This window comes from Tachyglossus aculeatus, chromosome 22 (assembly GCF_015852505.1).
Source record: "Tachyglossus aculeatus isolate mTacAcu1 chromosome 22, mTacAcu1.pri, whole genome shotgun sequence".
Classification (NCBI taxonomy): domain Eukaryota; kingdom Metazoa; phylum Chordata; class Mammalia; order Monotremata; family Tachyglossidae; genus Tachyglossus; species Tachyglossus aculeatus.
In genome coordinates this window covers 22560717-22569999 of record NC_052087.1, presented here as the reverse complement: position 1 = coordinate 22569999, position 9283 = coordinate 22560717, and the positions used below count along the sequence as shown (strand labels likewise).

General features: G+C 39.7%; 1 non-coding gene across 1 annotated transcript; it reads right to left on the bottom strand.

Moving 5' to 3' along the window:
- Positions 1-216: 216 nt before the first annotated feature.
- Positions 217-354, bottom strand: LOC119944356. Its single transcript, XR_005455844.1, has one exon. It is a non-coding gene; the product is annotated as a small nucleolar RNA SNORA7 (small nucleolar RNA).
- Between the last annotated feature and the right edge of the window lie 8929 nt (positions 355-9283).

Below are 9283 nucleotides of genomic sequence, written 5' to 3'. Positions count from 1 at the left end.
ATGCTGTTGAGTTGTCTCTGATCCATAGTGACGCCATGGACACATCTCTCTCAGAACACCCCACCTCCATCTGCAATCATCATGGTAGTGTATTCATAGAGCTTTCTTGGGGCAAAAACGGAAGTGATTTACCATTGCCTCTTTCCACGCAGTAAACCTGATTCTCCACCCTCGACTCTCTCCCATGCCACTGCTGCCCAGCACAGGTGAGTTTTTATTTGTAGCAGATTGCCTTCCATTCACTAGCCACTGCCCAACCTAGGAATGGAATGGGTATGCCGCTGCTTGACTCTCCTTCCCCTAGTCGAGTCTGGTAAAGTACTGGAAACTCTCCAGGTGCGACCTTAAGAGGGGACACTGCTACATCACACACAGTCAATCAAAGCATTGAGAAGTCTCAGCGGTCGGAAGAATGGGTAGTAACAAATTCGGACCTGGATCTGGGACTCTCAATCTAAAAGGTGGAAGGTATATACTCTGGTAAAAAAAACAGGCACAATAAAAAAAAAAACATAACCCACAGTATAAAGTGGCAATCAAATTCCTTGTCTCCTCACCATTCCAGTGTCAATCATCCAACATTCTAAAGGCTGAAAAAACTATTTGACTTCCTCAGTTTTAGGTGGGGATTGCACAGGAAAGGGGTAGATGAGATCAGACCCAGACCTCAGGACCCCCATCATGAACACTCCAGAACCCTGATAGAGGAGGAACCCCTGCTGTCACAGCTTTGGGCTTATGCCTACTCTCATCTCAGGGCCACCCTCATCCTCTCACTCAAGATAATAATAAATGCTTATTTTTTGTCAAACATTGTTCTAAATGCTAGGATACATAAAAGTTAATTAGGTCAGACACAGTCCCTGTCCCACATGGGACTTTCATTCTAAAGAGGAGGCAGTGTGATTTACATCTTACAGATGAAGAAACCAAGGCACAGAGTAGCTAAATGACTTGTCCAAGGTCACACAGAAGGCAAATGGCAGAACCAGAATTAGAACCCAGGTCCTCTGATTCCCAGGCCCAGTCTCTTTCCACTAGGACACCCCGTTTCTCAAGATCATATAAGCATATAAGGTCATATTGGCAGAAACCCAAAGATTCTTTGTCACTTACTGGATTTTCTAGGGTCTGAGTTTTCCCCCATTTTCCTACCTGAAACTATGGTTATATACAAGAAAATCTCCTAAACTTAAATTTTAATATTTGGAGTTTGAAACTGTCACAGGCCCAGTAATCTTGCCAGTGAGGTGTAAGTCAAGCACCTTACTCTAGGCAAGTGTACCCTGAATCTGTGGCTACATGATGGTCGATTTGGAATAAATAAAAATACACTGATGTATTTGGACATAGGTGATCATTTCTCAATGGATGATCTAACCCCCCTTCTAGACTGTGAGCCTGTTGTTGGGTAGGGACCGTCTCTATATGTTGCCAACTTGTACTTCCCAAGCGCTTAGTACAGTGCTCTGAACAAAGTAAGTGCTCAATAAATATGATTGATTGAATGAATGAATGAATGAATGAATAGGCAAATACAGCCAACTGACAACAGCTAAAGCAGTTTAAGAGTTGGAAGTCTATCTAACTGACATTGCCCAGAGATGAATAATGGGATAAAATGAAGTAAAAGATCCCCTATTATTGTCCTTAATCTGGATAAAATGATGATTTCTGAAAACAGGGTGTTCAAAAGAGTGTTGTAGAGCCCCTTCAAGAAGTTTCAAAGCAAGAACATTAAAGAAGTATGGCTTTAACCTCCACAATAACTCCTAGCCTTTTTCCTGAGAATCACTGTTCCACTCCCACACTCATGGGTTTTGAAAGACAACGGGTTAAGCATAAAAGGTGTTAAAGCTATGAGCACAGTGTCTTGCTGACACACTTTCCAAACAGCTCTTATCATTAAAGCTCATGCAATTTTCAAGCTAGAAATGCTAGCATTGCTATTGCTAGAGAGCTTCAATGAAAGCCTGGTGTACTTTCCTGTTAGAGCTTTTCAAGGTTCAATCTCAGAGTCTTTTCAGGTTTCAAGTTCCTTTACACATAGCTTGAACTTCCATCATGTTTAAACCACCTCCACGTCACCCTAGGTGGGCATTCGTATGCCAGTGTACCAACTAGCTAGGTGATCTCTAGCACATCCTTTTCCCCCTATGGAGGAACATCCTTTGCCCTTTGGGGCCCTCCTGCTAGTTTTTGTTCTTATTCTCTTTCTTTTAGGTACCCTTTTACTCCCTCATGGAAGGATTTGATTCCTAATATGAAAGGTCACTTGCTCAATTAGCATTTCAAATTCCTTCCTTCGAACTGCTGTTGTAATAAAACCCAGATAGTCCCATATTTTGAGAACAGTGTGCTAACATGCAAAAGTAGACTTCCAAATCCTGTTTATCAATACCAACAACATATGCAATTTACCTGCCTGAAGCGGAGTAGCTCTTAAGAAACTCTGTGGTGATTCTGAGAGAAGAATGTTGTGATCCCGTGAAAATATTTTGCAAAGACCTCGCAAAAGTAGTGTATGGCAGTGTCTTTTGCACTCAATTTACTCTCTGGAGGCTCTGTAAAATACTGAAAACATACCTATGGCTTAAATCTGTATAAATTTTACATCTCCATAATCCCAAACTTTTAATACTTGACACAAAAAACAAGTCCTTTGAGGACTGGCAAGGTTTTGTTCATGATCATTAATTCCTTCCTGTAGCTCCCTCAAGGCCAGAAAGGTTCCAGGCCTCAGTCATAAAGGTGTTAAAGTCAATGAGGCTGCAATGTCCCTTTAATGAAGTTTAGGATATGCATTGTTTCATCTCTCATTCCACGAGGCCCCTTGATCCCATCACAGTAGCACTTCTACAAGCAGCAGTTCAGTTGTTTTGCAGATCGTTTCAGAAAGATCAAAGATTAAATGGGCCATGGAAACTGAGCTGTCTGTACAATCCATAGGGCAAATCTTCCCAAGAAACATTGAGGCGTTTAATGACTGAGGATATAAAGACATTGTTCCTGGGCCTGAACTTCTTCCTGGCTTTCTCATTCCAGTTATAGTTCACCAACATAAATTTCACATGCAATAGGATTATCATAGATTGGCATAGTTTATTTTTCTTATCAATCTAATCCTTCGAGTAATTAACATCTTAAATTCAACTTTCAGGACTAAACAAGAGTAAATCTGATGAACAGTTCTGAAACAGCACATGAAGGATCAATTCAGAAGAGATTCAATTTTGACCAATTTTGAGATCACCATAGGAAACAGATCTTTATGTTATCTCAATTATTTTATACTCTTCAATAGGTGTCAAACTCTAATTGTCAACAAAAGCACAAAACATCAGTGTCAGCACCAGTTAAACTATTATCAATTGTAAAGGAAAAACAGTTGCAAAATATACCTGGTTCTTATTGGTCTTAACGAAAGTTGCCTTGATAGCCAATACTAGGATTTTGCTGTAAGTATGCTATGAATATGTTATTGTGATAAAATACTTATAGATCAATAAATGATATGTGCATCATAGATTTCCCTCACAGTTCACCTTAAATTGTACTTTTGGAAAATTAAACACAATTGGGTGAAAAATATCTTATCATCTAAATTCCAATAGCCCATAATGGGTGGTCTCTGACCATATGAAGTCTTCCATGGTCGAGTGTCTTTTAAAGAAGGGTAGGTAAGAGAGAGATCTTCTATAAAAGGGTCCGGTTTGAGTGATCCAAATATATTAGGATTCACTGATTGGTTTGAGTGATATTGCAACTTTCTTTGGTAAAGCCTAACTTACTTTTAGATTACTTCAGTTATTTTTCCACAGCTTGTTCCAGAATCTGTTTTGGCTGTGAAAGAGGTTGGGAAGCCAAAGTATATTAAGATAAAGTCATGTGGAAAAAATCATTATTACTAACTCTCTTATATCGTACTCTACCAAGGGCATAGTGCATTGCTCTGCACATAGTAAGTGATCAATCAATACTATTGACTGACTGATCATTATGTATGCCTCATGATTTAACTCCCCAAATAACAGCTGCTACTCAGGGGGCTTGCCATTCTGCAAAACTTCCCTCTTTTTATCTCACTTCTCTTACCAACCTCCCTGGACTTGAGAAAATACTCTGAAGTCCAAAGAAGCAACAGGGCTTTGAAAATGGAAAAGCACCATCTTTCAGGCTGAATGGATAATATCAGGGGTTCCCAGGCAGTTTCTGAGGTGGCAATTGTAAATATTACTGCTACCTGTTTGCCAATTCCCTTCTAACCTTATTTTGCTACTTGATAGTTTTGGTTCAGGGCAAAAATTGTATTTATTGAGCATTTACTGTGTGCTCATACGTATTATGAGTAAAATCCAGCAAATAAAGAGAGCCAATCCCTGTCCACAGCCAGCTCATAGTCTAGAGGGAGGGGACACAGACATCAGAATAAGTAAACAGACACCGATATAAAAAAATAGAATTATAGATATACAATTCAGCTCTGGTACTTGCCTTCTTGTGTGGCCTTATGAAAATCATTCAACCTCTCACTATTTCCATTTTCTTACCTGTAAAATGAGGTTTAAATACCTTTTTTATTCATTCATTCAAATATATTTATTGAGTGCTTGCTGTGTGCAAATACCTCTTCTCCCTCCCTCTGAGATTGAGAATCCTGTGTGGTACAGGGATTTGATTCAATCTGATTAGCTTGTATCTACTCAAGTGCTTAGCACACTGCTTGGAACACATTCAGTACTTTCTAAATACCATAATCATCATCCCTGCCTGTAAGTAGCTTTCAATATAATGGGCAATTGGCAGGCCTAAATTGCCACATAAACAACAGTTACAAGGATAAGAACCAGTTAGTTGCCTTGAAGGGGTGGTCTTGATTTGGGGACCTTCCAGGGTACTTCAATATTTATTTTTATTCAATGGAGCAGTTTAGTGGATCATTTTTATTTTAATAAGCAGAAGGGTACCAATTAAGTGGCAATTACATGCAGCAGATGTAAAAGAGAGTTGTTGGGTGTCTATAGTATTTGTTATAAGGCTGCTCCTAGTTAATACAGTAATAACTTTCCCTGAAAGACTAGTTTCCACATTGGTCTAGAAATAAATGTGGGGGAAATAAAGTAGGGGAAGTAAAGCTAGCCATATAATTGGGTGTTAATTGTAGTTTTGGTAACGAGTTGGTTCCTTCAAGGTAAAATAATTTCTGGTTATCTCCTAATCTTTTAAGATAAATTAGATGTTTCTAGTCATTTAGTAAAGTATGTACAGATTGGAACTTGGTATAATGCTTGGCACACAGTAAGTGCTTAACCAATTCCATAATTACAAATTGTTATTAATATCATAAACAATATTAACATTTCATTGTGAGATAGCTTTTGGAGATGTTATTGAGAACATCTACTTCATATATTATTTTGAAAAGCTTCTGCTAATTCGTCACGTTAAAATCAGAAAGTGAAACATTGTTGCAGACTGAAGATTTTTAACTAAGAATTTGACAGAGGAAATGAAAGAATATAATATTTATTGAGCATGTCATTTGCCAAAAGAAAGCTGTGGGAGAAAATGGAAAATAAGGAAGTTTTAAGAGATCCTCCTTGGTGTATCACAGTAGATTTTTATGATGGCCTGCTGTGGAACAGAGTAGAACAATGAGGCATGAAACAGTTGTGTTACAGCTATTTTGAAATGGGCACTTCCCGGCTCATCTCCACTCTCTGGCAATTCTGTTCCCTGCTACACCAGTTTATACAGAGGAAGAAAAGAGTTGGACTGGACTCATATGCCCCATAGCATCTCCCTTTTCAGGTTGGGGACTAGTGGGCAATGGCTCACTTTGTTCTAGGACACATAGCATTAGTTAGTGTCAATCGTGCAGCAGTCAGACTACCCTTCAGAGCCACTGACCATTTCTCCTGAATGCCCTATTGGATAAGTGGTTCAAACCTTCATAAGCATCTAAATTATTTAGAATGAATTATAATTAAAATGCACTTTCAAATAATTTAAAAATCAACTGCATTGTATACTGCTTTTATCTAATTAATATATTAATGGGAAAGTTACCAGAAGTATGAAAATAACAATTCATTCTGTTTTCATTTTCCATTCCTTCCAAGATGACTGAGGGTTCTCTGTCAAGGAAAATGGTTCCTACCTAAGAGCTTGTAAAGAGAGTCAATCTGAGGTGGATTTGAGTTTAGCCTGGTTTCTACAGTCCACATTATTTGAGCTGTCACAGAAACACAGGCACGAGAAGGATTTTGAACATCTGTTCAGCTAATTTTTTGTAGTCCTTTGAAACAAAGTAAATAGATTTATTTAAAATGTTGATCAATGGAGTGTGACCTTGGGCAAGTCACTTATCTGAGCCACACTTACCTCATCCCTAAAATGGGAATTCAGACTGTGAGCCACATGTTGGGCAGAGACTGCTTTCAAACTGATTAGCTTGTATTTACCCTAGCACATAGTGTGGTGCCTAGCACATGTAAGTGTTTAACAAATACCATGAAAATTATCAAACAATGGTCCAAGGAAAAGTGAAATTTGAAAATTAAGTTGATGTACTGCTTCTTGAGTAAATCTTTAGCTTTTGACTTATTCAAGCTAGAATAAGCCTGTCCCGCCGTCGACTCCCGGCCCACGTCATCCCCCGGGCCTGGAATGCCCTCCCTCTGCCCCTCCGCCAAGCTAGCTCTCTTCCTCCCTTCAAGGCCCTGCTGAGAGCTCACCTCCTCCAGGAGGCCTTCCCAGACTGAGCCCCTTCCTTCCTCTCCCCCTCGTCCCCCTCTCCATCCCCCCATCTTACCTCCTTCCCTTCCCCACAGCACCTGTATATATGTACATATGGTTGTACATATTTATTACTCTATTTATTTATTTATTTATTTATTTTACTTGTACATTTCTATCCTATTTATTTTATTCTGTTGGTATGTTTGGTTCTGTTCTCTGTCTCCCCCTTTTAGACTGTGAGCCCACTGTTGGGTAGGGACTGTCTCTATATGTTGCCAATTTGTACTTCCCAAGCTCTTAGTACAGTGCTCTGCACATAGTAAGCGCTCAATAAATACGATTGATTGATTGATTGATTGAAAATCTCTTTTATGAATCAAACTAAATTTTAAGTCAAGGTCGGTCATGGGCTTGATGATTCTACTGTTATGAAACAAGCCTAGTGGAATTTAAATAAGTTAGGATTACAGGTTTAACTTTTGAATGGATTTACATGAAGAAAACAACGTGGATAAAAGTATGCCTCATCTCATCTATCTCTGAGTTAACAATTTCCTTAGTCCCCTGTAAATTAACTTTTTTACACATAATTAATAAATTATTGAGATTTACTCTAGTCTGAAAAAGGCAGTAATAAGACAGCACTTAACGACATTTTAATATATGGCTAAACACTGCTAAAATCCACCCTTTCCTGTCCATCCACACTGTTACTACCTTAATACGATTACCTGATTACTGTATCATCCTCCTTGCTGACCACCAGCCTCCTGCCTCTCCCCACTCCAGGTCATACTTCACTCTGCTTTCCGGAACATTTTTCTACAAAAACTTTCAGGACATGTTTCCCCACACCTCAAGAAACTCCAGTGGTTGCCCATCCACCTCTGCAGCCAACAAAAATTCCTCACCATTCATTCATTCAATCATACTTATTGAGCGCTTAGTGTGCGCAAAGCACTACACTATTGGCTTTAAAGCACTCAATTACTTTGCCCCTCCTACCTCACCTCACTATTTTCTTTCTACCACCCAGACCACACACTTTGCTCCTCTAATGCTAACCTTCTCACTGCACCTTGATCTTGCCTATCTTGCCAACTGACCCCTAACCCATATCCTTCCTCTTGCCTGGAACGCCCTTCGTCCTCAAATCTGACAGAAAATTATGCTTCCCTGCTTCAAAGGCTTATTGAAGGCACATCTCCTCCAAGAGGACTTCCCAGACTAAGCCCTGTTTTCCTCTTCTCCCATTCCCTTCTGCATCACCCTAACTTGCTCTCTTTATTCATCCCCCTCCGAGCCCCACAACACATATGTACATATCTGTAATTAATTTACTTACATTAATATCTGTCTCCCTTCTAGACTGTAAATTTACTGTGGGCAGGGAATGTGTCTGTTCATTGTTGTATTGTAATCCCCCAAGCACTTGGTACAGTGCTCTGCACATAGTAAGTGCTTGATAAAAATGATTGACTGAATGAAGGAATGAATATATTATAAGTGGTAGTTCATTCTCTCAGTGATTTTAAAAGAATCAGTTAGTATATTTTTCAGCTGTCCCACAAAAATCTGACCATACTGGGAGGGTGAAAATGCTAGAAGAAGGGAATGTTTTCTGGGATAAGGCCATCAGTGATGAAGATTTATAACTGAAGAACCAATCTATGGTGACTCACATGGTAGGCCTTCCCAGACTGAGCCCCCTCCTTCCTCTCCCCCCCACTCCCCATCCCCCCGCCTTACCTCCTTCCCCTCCCCACAGCACCTGTATATATGTATATTTGTTTGCACATATTTATTACTCTATTTATTTTACTTGTACATATTTATTCTATTTATTTTGTTAATAGACTGCGAACCCGCTGTTGGGTAGGGACCGTCTCTATATGTTGCCAGCTTGTACTTCCCAAGTGCTTAGTACAGTGCTCTGCACACAGTAAGCACTCAATAAATATGATTGAATGAATGGAGAAGCTCAGCCTGAATTTGACACAATTGGCTAACATAGCTAGGCAAGACCCCAGCTGTTACTGGACCAGTAATGATTGCAACCTCCTATACATCTCTGGAGCTACGGCAATGGCAGCAGTACTGTACTGCAGTAGGGTTGTCAATCACGTAGGGTTATGCTGGATAGTCTGGTTTCCAATAAGCCATAGGTCTGCTATCTGTCCAGTTCCTATTTTCTGCAACTCTAGCGTGGCCTAATGGATAGAGCATGGGCATAGGAGTCAGAAGGACCTGGGTTCTAATCCTGGCTCTGCCACTTATCTGCTGGGTAGGTCGCTTAACTTCTCCATCTCTTGCTTATCTTATCTGTAAATTATGGATTAACTGTGAGCCCCATGTGGGATATGGATTGTTTCCAACGTGTAGCTTCTAACTTGTTGCTACTCCAATGCTTAGTACGCTGCTTGGTACATATAGTACATGCTTAACAAATGCATAAAAAAAAACCCAAACACTAATGCAGCCCAATTCTACAGAGATTTCATATGGGAGGGGAATTCAAAGCCTATAGAGCAAGTAACTTTCA